Source organism: Schistocerca gregaria, chromosome 5 (assembly GCF_023897955.1).
Source record: "Schistocerca gregaria isolate iqSchGreg1 chromosome 5, iqSchGreg1.2, whole genome shotgun sequence".
Classification (NCBI taxonomy): domain Eukaryota; kingdom Metazoa; phylum Arthropoda; class Insecta; order Orthoptera; family Acrididae; genus Schistocerca; species Schistocerca gregaria.
The window spans coordinates 93,849,604-93,864,569 of NC_064924.1; positions in this window are offsets into that span (position 1 = coordinate 93,849,604).

Sequence of the window (14,966 nt, forward strand, 5' to 3'; positions counted from 1 at the left end):
ATGGGAGGCTACAAACAGTGGCCGTAAGCACTCGCATCCCTTGGAGAAAAGTCGCCATTGACACTGCTGCATTTAATCGCGACGCAATTTCTGTGTTGGATCATCAGTATGTGGGTTCGAGAGTTACAGTAAACGATTTGTTATGCATCGGGAATAAGCACAAGCCTCGCATGGGAGGCTACAAGCAGTGGCCGTAAGCACTCGCATCCCTTGGAGAAAAGTCGCCATTGACGCTGCTGCATTTAATCGCGACGCAATTTCTGTGTTGCATCATCAGTATGTGGGTTCGAGAGTTACAGTAAACGATTTGTTATGCATCGGAAACAAGCACAAGCCTGGCATGGGAGGCTACAAACAGTGGCTGTAAGCACTCGCATCCCTTGGAGAAAAGTCGCCATTGACACTGCTGCATTTAATCGCGACGCAATTTCTGTGTTGGATCATCAGTATGTGGGTTCGAGAGTTACAGTTAACGATTTGTTATGCATCGGGAATAAGCACAAGCCTCGCATGGGAGGCTACAAGCAGTGGCCGTAAGCACTCGCATCCCTTGGAGAAAAGTCGCCATTGACCCTGCTGCATTTAATCGCGACGCAATTTCTGTGTTGCATCTTCATTATGTGGGTTCGAGAGTTACAGTAAACGATTTGTTATGCATCGGGAACAAGCACAAGCCTGGCATGGGAGGCTACAATCAGTGGCCGTAAGCACTCGAATCCCTTGGAGAAAAGTCGCCATTGACACTGCTGCATTTAATCGCGACGCAATTTCTGTGTTGGATCTTCAATATGTGGGTTGGAGAGTTACAGTAAACGATTTGTTAAGCATCGGAAACAAGCACAAGCATGGCATGGGAGGCTACAAGCAGTGGCCGTAAGCACTCGAATCCCTTGGAGAAAAGTCGCCATTGACCCTGCTGCATTTAATCGCGACGCAATTTCTGTGTTGCGTCATCAGTATGTGGGTTCGAGAGTTACAGTAAACGATTTGTTATGCATCGGGAATAAGCACAAGCCTCGCATGGGAGGCTACAAGCAGTGGCCGTAAGCACTCGCATCCCTTGGAGATAAGTCGCCGTTGACGCTGCTGCATTTAATCGCGACGCAATTTCTGTGTTGCATCATCAGTATGTGGGTTCGAGAGTTACAGTAAACGATTTGTTATGCATCGGGAATAAGCACAAGCCTCGCATGGGGGGCTACAAGCAGTGGCCGTAAGCGCTCGCATCCCTTGGAGAAAAGTCGCCATTGACCCTGCTGCATTTATTCGCGACGCAATTTCTGTGTTGCATCATCAGTATGTGGGTTCGAGAGTTACAGTAAACGATTTGTTATGCATCGGGAATAAGCACAAGCCTCGCATGGGAGGCTACAAGCAGTGGCCGTAAGCACTCGCATCCCTTGGAGAAAAGTCGCCATTGACCCTGCTGCATTTAATCGCGACGCAATTTCTGTGTTGCATCATCAGTATGTGGGTTCGAGAGTTACAGTAAACGATTTGTTATGCATCGGGAATAAGCACAAGCCTCGCATGGGAGGCTACAAGCAGTGGCCGTAAGCACTCGCATCCCTTGGAGATAAGTCGCCATTGACGCTGCTGCATTTAATCACGACGCAATTTCTGTGTTGCATCATCAGTATGTGGGTTCGAGAGTTACAGTAAACGATTTGTTATGCATCGGGAATAAGCACAAGCCTCGCATGGGAGGCTACAAGCAGTGGCCGTAAGCACTCGCATCCCTTGGAGATAAGTCGCCATTGACGCTGCTGCATTTAATCGCGACGCAATTTCTGTGTTGCATCATCAGTATGTGGGTTCGAGAGTTACAGTAAACGATTTGTTATGCATCGGGAATAAGCACAAGCCTCGCATGGGAGGCTACAAGCAGTGGCCGTAAGCACTCGCATCCCTTGGAGATAAGTCGCCATTGACGCTGCTGCATTTAATCGCGACGCAATTTCTGTGTTGCATCATCAGTATGTGGGTTCGAGAGTTACGGTAAACGATTTGTTATGCATCGGGAATAAGCACAAGCCTCGCATGGGAGGCTACAAACAGTGGCCGTAAGCACTCGCATCCCTTGGAGATAAGTCGCCATTGACGCTGCTGCATTTAATCGCGACGCAATTTCTGTGTTGCATCATCAGTATGTGGGTTCGAGAGTTACAGTAAACGATTTGTTATGCATCGGGAATAAGCACAAGCCTCGCATGGGAGGCTACAAGCAGTGGCTGTAAGCACTCGCATCCCTTGGAGAAAAGTCGCCATTGACCCTGCTGCATTTAATCGCGACGCAATCTCTGTGTTGCATCTTCAGTATGTGGGTTCGAGAGTTACAGTAAACGATTTGTTATGCATCGGGAATAAGCAAGGGCCTCGCATGGGAGGCTACAAGCAGTGGCCGTAAGCACTCGCATCACTTGGAGATAAGTCGCCATTGACGCTGCTGCATTTAATCGCGACGCAATTTCTGTGTTGCATCATCAGTATGTGGGTTCGAGAGTTACAGTAAACGATTTGTTATGCATCGGGAATAAGCACAAGCCTCGCATGGGAGGCTACAAGCAGTGGCCGTAAGCACTCGCATCCCTTGGAGATAAGTCGCCATTGACGCTGCTGCATTTAATCGCGACGCAATTTCTGTGTTGCATCATCAGTATGTGGGTTCGAGAGTTACAGTAAACGATTTGTTATGCATCGGGAATAAGCACAAGCCTGGCATGGGAGGCTACAAGCAGTGGCCGTAAGCACTCGCATCCCTTGGAGAAAAGTCGCCATTGACCCAGCTGCATTTAATCGCGACGCAATTTCTGTGTTGCATCATCAGTATGTGGGTTCGAGAGTTACAGTAAACGATTTGTTATGCATCGGGAATAAGCACAAGCCTCGCATGGGAGGCTACAAGCAGTGGCCGTAAGCACTCGCATCCCTTGGAGAAAAGTCGCCATTGACCCTGCTGCATTTAATCGCGACGCAATTTCCGTGTTGCATCATCAGTATGTGGGTTCGAGAGTTACAGTAAACGATTTGTTATGCATCGGGAATAAGCACAAGCCTCGCATGGGAGGCTACAAGCAGTGGCCGTAAGCACTCGCATCCCTTGGAGATAAGTCGCCATTGACGCTGCTGCATTTAATCGCGACGCAATTTCTGTGTTGCATCATCAGTATGTGGGTTCGAGAGTTACAGTAAACGATTTGTTATGCATCGGAAACAAGCACAAGCCTGGCATGGGAGGCTACTAACAGTGGCCGTAAGCACTCGCATCCCTTGGAGAAAAGTCGCCATTGACACTGCTGCATTTAATCGCGACGCAATTTCTGTGTTGGATCATCAGTATGTGGGTTCGAGAGTTACAGTAAACGATTTGTTATGCATCGGGAATAAGCACAAGCCTCGCATGGGAGGCTACAAGCAGTGGCCGTAAGCACTCGCATCCCTTGGAGAAAAGTCGCCATTGACCCTGCTGCATTTAATCGCGACGCAATTTCTGTGTTGCATCATCAGTATGTGGGTTCGAGAGTTACAGTAAACGATTTGTTATGCATCGGAAACAAGCACAAGCCTGGCATGGGAGGCTACAAACAGTGGCTGTAAGCACTCGCATCCCTTGGAGAAAAGTCGCCATTGACACTGCTGCATTTAATCGCGACGCAATTTCTGTGTTGGATCATCAGTATGTGGGTTCGAGAGTTACAGTAAACGATTTGTTATGCATCGGGAATAAGCACAAGCCTCGCATGGGAGGCTACAAGCAGTGGCCGTAAGCACTCGCATCCCTTGGAGAAAAGTCGCCATTGACGCTGCTGCATTTAATCGCGACGCAATTTCTGTGTTGCATCATCAGTATGTGGGTTCGAGAGTTACAGTAAACGATTTGTTATGCATCGGAAACAAGCACAAGCCTGGCATGGGAGGCTACAAACAGTGGCTGTAAGCACTCGCATCCCTTGGAGAAAAGTCGCCATTGACACTGCTGCATTTAATCGCGACGCAATTTCTGTGTTGGATCATCAGTATGTGGGTTCGAGAGTTACAGTTAACGATTTGTTATGCATCGGGAATAAGCACAAGCCTCGCATGGGAGGCTACAAGCAGTGGCCGTAAGCACTCGCATCCCTTGGAGAAAAGTCGCCATTGACCCTGCTGCATTTAATCGCGACGCAATTTCTGTGTTGCATCATCAGTATGTGGGTTCGAGAGTTACAGTAAACGATTTGTTATGCATCGGAAACAAGCACAAGCCTGGCATGGGAGGCTACAAACAGTGGCCGTAAGCACTCGCATCCCTTGGAGAAAAGTCGCCATTGACACTGCTGCATTTAATCGCGACGCAATTTCTGTGTTGGATCATCAGTATGTGGGTTCGAGAGTTACAGTAAACGATTTGTTATGCATCGGGAATAAGCACAAGCCTCGCATGGGAGGCTACAAGCAGTGGCCGTAAGCACTCGCATCCCTTGGAGAAAAGTCGCCATTGACCCTGCTGCATTTAATCGCGACGCAATTTCTGTGTTGCATCATCAGTATGTGGGTTCGAGAGTTACAGTAAACGATTTGTTATGCATCGGAAACAAGCACAAGCCTGGCATGGGAGGCTACAAACAGTGGCTGTAAGCACTCTCATGCCTTGGAGAAAAGTCGCCATTGACACTGCTGCATTTAATCGCGACGCAATTTCTGTGTTGCATCATCAGTATGTGGGTTCGAGAGTTACAGTAAACGATTTGTTATGCATCGGGAATAAGCACAAGCCTCGCATGGGAGGCTACAAGCAGTGGCCGTAAGCACTCGCATCCCTTGGAGAAAAGTCGCCATTGACCCTGCTGCATTTAATCGCGACGCAATTTCTGTGTTGCATCATCAGTATGTGGGTTCGAGAGTTACAGTAAACGATTTGTTATGCATCGGAAACAAGCACAAGCCTGGCATGGGAGGCTACAAACAGTGGCTGTAAGCACTCTCATGCCTTGGAGAAAAGTCGCCATTGACACTGCTGCATTTAATCGCGACGCAATTTCTGTGTTGCACCATCAGTATGTGGGTTCGAGAGTTACAGTAAACGATTTGTTATGCATCGGGAATAAGCACAAGCCTCGCATGGGAGGCTACAAGCAGTGGCCGTAAGCACTCGCATCCCTTGGAGATAAGTCGCCGTTGACGCTGCTGCATTTAATTGCGACGCAATTTCTGTGTTGCATCATCAGTATGTGGGTTCGAGAGTTACAGTAAACGATTTGTTATGCATCGGGAATAAGCACAAGCCTCGCATGGGGGGCTACAAGCAGTGGCCGTAAGCGCTCGCATCCCTTGGAGAAAAGTCGCCATTGACCCTGCTGCATTTATTCGCGACGCAATTTCTGTGTTGCATCATCAGTATGTGGGTTCGAGAGTTACAGTAAACGATTTGTTATGCATCGGGAATAAGCACAAGCCTCGCATGGGAGGCTACAAGCAGTGGCCGTAAGCACTCGCATCCCTTGGAGAAAAGTCGCCATTGACCCTGCTGCATTTAATCGCGACGCAATTTCTGTGTTGCATCATCAGTATGTGGGTTCGAGAGTTACAGTAAACGATTTGTTATGCATCGGGAATAAGCACAAGCCTCGCATGGGAGGCTACAAGCAGTGGCCGTAAGCACTCGCATCCCTTGGAGATAAGTCGCCATTGACGCTGCTGCATTTAATCACGACGCAATTTCTGTGTTGCATCATCAGTATGTGGGTTCGAGAGTTACAGTAAACGATTTGTTATGCATCGGGAATAAGCACAAGCCTCGCATGGGAGGCTACAAGCAGTGGCCGTAAGCACTCGCATCCCTTGGAGATAAGTCGCCATTGACGCTGCTGCATTTAATCGCGACGCAATTTCTGTGTTGCATCATCAGTATGTGGGTTCGAGAGTTACAGTAAACGATTTGTTATGCATCGGGAATAAGCACAAGCCTCGCATGGGAGGCTACAAGCAGTGGCCGTAAGCACTCGCATCCCTTGGAGATAAGTCGCCATTGACGCTGCTGCATTTAATCGCGACGCAATTTCTGTGTTGCATCATCAGTATGTGGGTTCGAGAGTTACGGTAAACGATTTGTTATGCATCGGGAATAAGCACAAGCCTCGCATGGGAGGCTACAAACAGTGGCCGTAAGCACTCGCATCCCTTGGAGATAAGTCGCCATTGACGCTGCTGCATTTAATCGCGACGCAATTTCTGTGTTGCATCATCAGTATGTGGGTTCGAGAGTTACAGTAAACGATTTGTTATGCATCGGGAATAAGCACAAGCCTCGCATGGGAGGCTACAAGCAGTGGCTGTAAGCACTCGCATCCCTTGGAGAAAAGTCGCCATTGACCCTGCTGCATTTAATCGCGACGCAATCTCTGTGTTGCATCTTCAGTATGTGGGTTCGAGAGTTACAGTAAACGATTTGTTATGCATCGGGAATAAGCAAGGGCCTCGCATGGGAGGCTACAAGCAGTGGCCGTAAGCACTCGCATCACTTGGAGATAAGTCGCCATTGACGCTGCTGCATTTAATCGCGACGCAATTTCTGTGTTGCATCATCAGTATGTGGGTTCGAGAGTTACAGTAAACGATTTGTTATGCATCGGGAATAAGCACAAGCCTCGCATGGGAGGCTACAAGCAGTGGCCGTAAGCACTCGCATCCCTTGGAGATAAGTCGCCATTGACGCTGCTGCATTTAATCGCGACGCAATTTCTGTGTTGCATCATCAGTATGTGGGTTCGAGAGTTACAGTAAACGATTTGTTATGCATCGGGAATAAGCACAAGCCTGGCATGGGAGGCTACAAGCAGTGGCCGTAAGCACTCGCATCCCTTGGAGAAAAGTCGCCATTGACCCAGCTGCATTTAATCGCGACGCAATTTCTGTGTTGCATCATCAGTATGTGGGTTCGAGAGTTACAGTAAACGATTTGTTATGCATCGGGAATAAGCACAAGCCTCGCATGGGAGGCTACAAGCAGTGGCCGTAAGCACTCGCATCCCTTGGAGAAAAGTCGCCATTGACCCTGCTGCATTTAATCGCGACGCAATTTCCGTGTTGCATCATCAGTATGTGGGTTCGAGAGTTACAGTAAACGATTTGTTATGCATCGGGAATAAGCACAAGCCTCGCATGGGAGGCTACAAGCAGTGGCCGTAAGCACTCGCATCCCTTGGAGATAAGTCGCCATTGACGCTGCTGCATTTAATCGCGACGCAATTTCTGTGTTGCATCATCAGTATGTGGGTTCGAGAGTTACAGTAAACGATTTGTTATGCATCGGAAACAAGCACAAGCCTGGCATGGGAGGCTACTAACAGTGGCCGTAAGCACTCGCATCCCTTGGAGAAAAGTCGCCATTGACACTGCTGCATTTAATCGCGACGCAATTTCTGTGTTGGATCATCAGTATGTGGGTTCGAGAGTTACAGTAAACGATTTGTTATGCATCGGGAATAAGCACAAGCCTCGCATGGGAGGCTACAAGCAGTGGCCGTAAGCACTCGCATCCCTTGGAGAAAAGTCGCCATTGACCCTGCTGCATTTAATCGCGACGCAATTTCTGTGTTGCATCATCAGTATGTGGGTTCGAGAGTTACAGTAAACGATTTGTTATGCATCGGAAACAAGCACAAGCCTGGCATGGGAGGCTACAAACAGTGGCTGTAAGCACTCGCATCCCTTGGAGAAAAGTCGCCATTGACACTGCTGCATTTAATCGCGACGCAATTTCTGTGTTGGATCATCAGTATGTGGGTTCGAGAGTTACAGTAAACGATTTGTTATGCATCGGGAATAAGCACAAGCCTCGCATGGGAGGCTACAAGCAGTGGCCGTAAGCACTCGCATCCCTTGGAGAAAAGTCGCCATTGACGCTGCTGCATTTAATCGCGACGCAATTTCTGTGTTGCATCATCAGTATGTGGGTTCGAGAGTTACAGTAAACGATTTGTTATGCATCGGAAACAAGCACAAGCCTGGCATGGGAGGCTACAAACAGTGGCTGTAAGCACTCGCATCCCTTGGAGAAAAGTCGCCATTGACACTGCTGCATTTAATCGCGACGCAATTTCTGTGTTGGATCATCAGTATGTGGGTTCGAGAGTTACAGTTAACGATTTGTTATGCATCGGGAATAAGCACAAGCCTCGCATGGGAGGCTACAAGCAGTGGCCGTAAGCACTCGCATCCCTTGGAGAAAAGTCGCCATTGACCCTGCTGCATTTAATCGCGACGCAATTTCTGTGTTGCATCATCAGTATGTGGGTTCGAGAGTTACAGTAAACGATTTGTTATGCATCGGAAACAAGCACAAGCCTGGCATGGGAGGCTACAAACAGTGGCCGTAAGCACTCGCATCCCTTGGAGAAAAGTCGCCATTGACACTGCTGCATTTAATCGCGACGCAATTTCTGTGTTGGATCATCAGTATGTGGGTTCGAGAGTTACAGTAAACGATTTGTTATGCATCGGGAATAAGCACAAGCCTCGCATGGGAGGCTACAAGCAGTGGCCGTAAGCACTCGCATCCCTTGGAGAAAAGTCGCCATTGACCCTGCTGCATTTAATCGCGACGCAATTTCTGTGTTGCATCATCAGTATGTGGGTTCGAGAGTTACAGTAAACGATTTGTTATGCATCGGAAACAAGCACAAGCCTGGCATGGGAGGCTACAAACAGTGGCTGTAAGCACTCTCATGCCTTGGAGAAAAGTCGCCATTGACACTGCTGCATTTAATCGCGACGCAATTTCTGTGTTGCATCATCAGTATGTGGGTTCGAGAGTTACAGTAAACGATTTGTTATGCATCGGGAATAAGCACAAGCCTCGCATGGGAGGCTACAAGCAGTGGCCGTAAGCACTCGCATCCCTTGGAGAAAAGTCGCCATTGACCCTGCTGAAATTAATCGCGACGCAATTTCTGTGTTGGATCTTCAATATGTGGGTTGGAGAGTTACAGTAAACGATTTGTTAAGCATCGGAAACAAGCACAAGCCTCGCATGGGAGGCTACAAACAGTGGCCGTAAGCCCTCGCATCCCTTGGAGAAAAGTCGCCATTGACACTGCTGCATTTAATCGCGACGCAATTTCTGTGTTGGATCTTCAATATGTGGGTTGGAGAGTTACAGTAAACGATTTGTTAAGCATCGGAAACAAGCACAAGCATGGCATGGGAGGCTACAAGCAGTGGCCGTAAGCACTCGAATCCCTTGGAGAAAAGTCGCCATTGACCCTGCTGCATTTAATCGCGACGCAATTTCTGTGTTGCGTCATCAGTATGTGGGTTCGAGAGTTACAGTAAACGATTTGTTATGCATCGGGAATAAGCACAAGCCTCGCATGGGAGGCTACAAGCAGTGGCCGTAAGCACTCGCATCCCTTGGAGATAAGTCGCCGTTGACGCTGCTGCATTTAATCGCGACGCAATTTCTGTGTTGCATCATCAGTATGTGGGTTCGAGAGTTACAGTAAACGATTTGTTATGCATCGGGAATAAGCACAAGCCTCGCATGGGGGGCTACAAGCAGTGGCCGTAAGCGCTCGCATCCCTTGGAGAAAAGTCGCCATTGACCCTGCTGCATTTATTCGCGACGCAATTTCTGTGTTGCATCATCAGTATGTGGGTTCGAGAGTTACAGTAAACGATTTGTTATGCATCGGGAATAAGCACAAGCCTCGCATGGGAGGCTACAAGCAGTGGCCGTAAGCACTCGCATCCCTTGGAGAAAAGTCGCCATTGACCCTGCTGCATTTAATCGCGACGCAATTTCTGTGTTGCATCATCAGTATGTGGGTTCGAGAGTTACAGTAAACGATTTGTTATGCATCGGGAATAAGCACAAGCCTCGCATGGGAGGCTACAAGCAGTGGCCGTAAGCACTCGCATCCCTTGGAGATAAGTCGCCATTGACGCTGCTGCATTTAATCACGACGCAATTTCTGTGTTGCATCATCAGTATGTGGGTTCGAGAGTTACAGTAAACGATTTGTTATGCATCGGGAATAAGCACAAGCCTCGCATGGGAGGCTACAAGCAGTGGCCGTAAGCACTCGCATCCCTTGGAGATAAGTCGCCATTGACGCTGCTGCATTTAATCGCGACGCAATTTCTGTGTTGCATCATCAGTATGTGGGTTCGAGAGTTACAGTAAACGATTTGTTATGCATCGGGAATAAGCACAAGCCTCGCATGGGAGGCTACAAGCAGTGGCCGTAAGCACTCGCATCCCTTGGAGATAAGTCGCCATTGACGCTGCTGCATTTAATCGCGACGCAATTTCTGTGTTGCATCATCAGTATGTGGGTTCGAGAGTTACGGTAAACGATTTGTTATGCATCGGGAATAAGCACAAGCCTCGCATGGGAGGCTACAAACAGTGGCCGTAAGCACTCGCATCCCTTGGAGATAAGTCGCCATTGACGCTGCTGCATTTAATCGCGACGCAATTTCTGTGTTGCATCATCAGTATGTGGGTTCGAGAGTTACAGTAAACGATTTGTTATGCATCGGGAATAAGCACAAGCCTCGCATGGGAGGCTACAAGCAGTGGCTGTAAGCACTCGCATCCCTTGGAGAAAAGTCGCCATTGACCCTGCTGCATTTAATCGCGACGCAATCTCTGTGTTGCATCTTCAGTATGTGGGTTCGAGAGTTACAGTAAACGATTTGTTATGCATCGGGAATAAGCAAGGGCCTCGCATGGGAGGCTACAAGCAGTGGCCGTAAGCACTCGCATCACTTGGAGATAAGTCGCCATTGACGCTGCTGCATTTAATCGCGACGCAATTTCTGTGTTGCATCATCAGTATGTGGGTTCGAGAGTTACAGTAAACGATTTGTTATGCATCGGGAATAAGCACAAGCCTCGCATGGGAGGCTACAAGCAGTGGCCGTAAGCACTCGCATCCCTTGGAGATAAGTCGCCATTGACGCTGCTGCATTTAATCGCGACGCAATTTCTGTGTTGCATCATCAGTATGTGGGTTCGAGAGTTACAGTAAACGATTTGTTATGCATCGGGAATAAGCACAAGCCTGGCATGGGAGGCTACAAGCAGTGGCCGTAAGCACTCGCATCCCTTGGAGAAAAGTCGCCATTGACCCAGCTGCATTTAATCGCGACGCAATTTCTGTGTTGCATCATCAGTATGTGGGTTCGAGAGTTACAGTAAACGATTTGTTATGCATCGGGAATAAGCACAAGCCTCGCATGGGAGGCTACAAGCAGTGGCCGTAAGCACTCGCATCCCTTGGAGAAAAGTCGCCATTGACCCTGCTGCATTTAATCGCGACGCAATTTCCGTGTTGCATCATCAGTATGTGGGTTCGAGAGTTACAGTAAACGATTTGTTATGCATCGGGAATAAGCACAAGCCTCGCATGGGAGGCTACAAGCAGTGGCCGTAAGCACTCGCATCCCTTGGAGATAAGTCGCCATTGACGCTGCTGCATTTAATCGCGACGCAATTTCTGTGTTGCATCATCAGTATGTGGGTTCGAGAGTTACAGTAAACGATTTGTTATGCATCGGGAATAAGCACAAGCCTCGCATGGGAGGCTACAAGCAGTGGCCGTAAGCACTCGCATCCCTTGGAGATAAGTCGCCATTGACGCTCCTGCATTTAATCGCGACGCAATTTCTGTGTTGCATCATCAGTATGTGGGTTCGAGAGTTACAGTAAACGATTTGTTATGCATCGGGAATAAGCACAAGCCTCGCATGGGAGGCTACAAGCAGTGGCCGTAAGCACTCGCATCCCTTGGAGAAAAGTCGCCATTGACCCTGCTGCATTTAATCGCGACGCAATTTCTGTGTTGCATCATCAGTATGTGGGTTCGAGAGTTACAGTAAACGATTTGTTATGCATTGGGAATAAGCACAAGCCTCGCATGGGAGGCTACAAGCAGTGGCCGTAAGCACTCGCATCCCTTGGAGTTAAGTCGCCATTGACGCTGCTGCATTTAATCGCGACGCAATTTCTGTGTTGCATCATCAGTATGTGGGTTCGAGAGTTATGGTAAACGATTTGTTATGCATCGGGAATAAGCACAAGCCTCGCATGGGAGGCTACAAGCAGTGGCCGTAAGCACTCGCATCCCTTGGAGATAAGTCGCCATTGACGCTGCTGCATTTAATCGCGACGCAATTTCTGTGTTGCATCATCAGTATGTGGGTTCGAGAGTTACAGTAAACGATTTGTTATGCATCGGGAATAAGCACAAGCCTCGCATGGGAGGCTACAAGCAGTGGCTGTAAGCACTCGCATCCCTTTCAGAAAAGTCGCCATTGACCCTGCTGCATTTAATCGCGACGCAATCTCTGTGTTGCATCTTCAGTATGTGGGTTCGAGAGTTACAGTAAACGATTTGTTATGCATCGGGAATAAGCAAGGGCCTCGCATGGGAGGCTACAAGCAGTGGCCGTAAGCACTCGCATCACTTGGAGATAAGTCGCCATTGACGCTGCTGCATTTAATCGCGACGCAATTTCTGTGTTGCATCATCAGTATGTGGGTTCGAGAGTTACAGTAAACGATTTGTTATGCATCGGGAATAAGCACAAGCCTCGCATGGGAGGCTACAAGCAGTGGCCGTAAGCACTCGCATCCCTTGGAGATAAGTCGCCATTGACGCTGCTGCATTTAATCGCGACGCAATTTCTGTGTTGCATCATCAGTATGTGGGTTCGAGAGTTACAGTAAACGATTTGTTATGCATTGGGAATAAGCACAAGCCTCGCATGGAGGCTACAAGCAGTGGCCGTAAGCACTCGCATCCTTTGGAGAAAAGTCGCCATTGACCCTGCTGCATTTAATCGCGACGCAATTTCTGTGTTGCATCATCAGTATGTGGGTTCGAGAGTTACAGTAAACGATTTGTTATGCATCGGAAACAAGCACAAGCCTGGCATGGGAGGCTACAAACAGTGGCCGTAAGCACTCGCATCCCTTGGAGAAAAGTCGCCATTGACACTGCTGCATTTAATCGCGACGCAATTTCTGTGTTGGATCATCAGTATGTGGGTTCGAGAGTTACAGTAAACGATTTGTTATGCATCGGGAATAAGCACAAGCCTCGCATGGGAGGCTACAAGCAGTGGCCGTAAGCACTCGCATCCCTTGGAGAAAAGTCGCCATTGACCCTGCTGCATTTAATCGCGACGCAATTTCTGTGTTGCATCATCAGTATGTGGGTTCGAGAGTTACAGTAAACGATTTGTTATGCATCGGAAACAAGCACAAGCCAGGCATGGGAGGCTACAAACAGTGGCCGTAAGCACTCGCATCCCATGGAGAAAAGTCGCCATTGACCCTGCTGCATTTAATCGCGACGCAATTTCTGTGTTGCATCATCAGTATGTGGGTTCGAGAGTTACAGTAAACGATTTGTTATGCATCGGAAACAAGCACAAGCCTGGCATGGGAGGCTACAAACAGTGGCCGTAAGCACTCGCATCCCTTGGAGAAAAGTCGCCATTGACACTGCTGCATTTAATCGCGACGCAATTTCTGTGTTGGATCATCAGTATGTGGGTTCGAGAGTTACAGTAAACGATTTGTTACGCATCGGGAATAAGCACAAGCCTCGCATGGGAGGCTACAAGCAGTGGCCGTAAGCACTCGCATCCCTTGGAGAAAAGTCGCCATTGACCCTGCTGCATTTAATCGCGACGCAATTTCTGTGTTGCATCATCAGTATGTGGGTTTGGAGAGTTACAGTAAACGATTTGTTATGCATCGGAAACAAGCACAAGCCTGGCATGGGAGGCTACAAACAGTGGCCGTAAGCAATCGCATCCCTTGGAGAAAAGTCGCCATTGACCCTGCTGCATTTAATCGCGACGCAATTTCTGTGTTGCATCATCAGTATGTGGGTTCGAGAGTTACAGTAAACGATTTGTTATGCATCGGAAACAAGCACAAGCCTGGCATGGGAGGCTACAAACAGTGGCCGTAAGCACTCGCATCCCTTGGAGAAAAGTCGCCATTGACACTGCTGCATTTAATCGCGACGCAATTTCTGTGTTGGATCATCAGTATGTGGGTTCGAGAGTTACAGTAAACGATTTGTTATGCATCGGGAATAAGCACAAGCCTCGCATGGGAGGCTACAAGCAGTGGCCGTAAGCACTCGCATCCCTTGGAGAAAAGTCGCCATTGACCCTGCTGCATTTAATCGCGACGCAATTTCTGTGTTGCATCATCAGTATGTGGGTTCGAGAGTTACAGTAAACGATTTGTTATGCATCGGAAACAAGCACAAGCCTGGCATGGGAGGCTACAAACAGTGGCTGTAAGCACTCTCATGCCTTGGAGAAAAGTCGCCATTGACACTGCTGCATTTAATCGCGACGCAATTTCTGTGTTGCATCATCAGTATGTGGGTTCGAGAGTTACAGTAAACGATTTGTTATGCATCGGGAATAAGCACAAGCCTCGCATGGGAGGCTACAAGCAGTGGCCGTAAGCACTCGCATCCCTTGGAGATAAGTCGCCATTGACGCTGCTGCATTTAATCGCGACGCAATTTCTGTGTTGCATCATCAGTATGTGGGTTCGAGAGTTACAGTAAACGATTTGTTATGCATCGGGAATAAGCACAAGCCTGGCATGGGAGGCTACAAGCAGTGGCCGTAAGCACTCGCATCCCTTGGAGAAAAGTCGCCATTGACCCAGCTGCATTTAATCGCGACGCAATTTCTGTGTTGCATCATCAGTATGTGGGTTCGAGAGTTACAGTAAACGATTTGTTATGCATCGGGAATAAGCACAAGCCTCGCATGGGAGGCTACAAGCAGTGGCCGTAAGCACTCGCATCCCTTGGAGAAAAGTCGCCATTGACCCTGCTGCATTTAATCGCGACGCAATTTCCGTGTTGCATCATCAGTATGTGGGTTCGAGAGTTACAGTAAACGATTTGTTATGCATCGGGAATAAGCACAAGCCTCTCATGGGA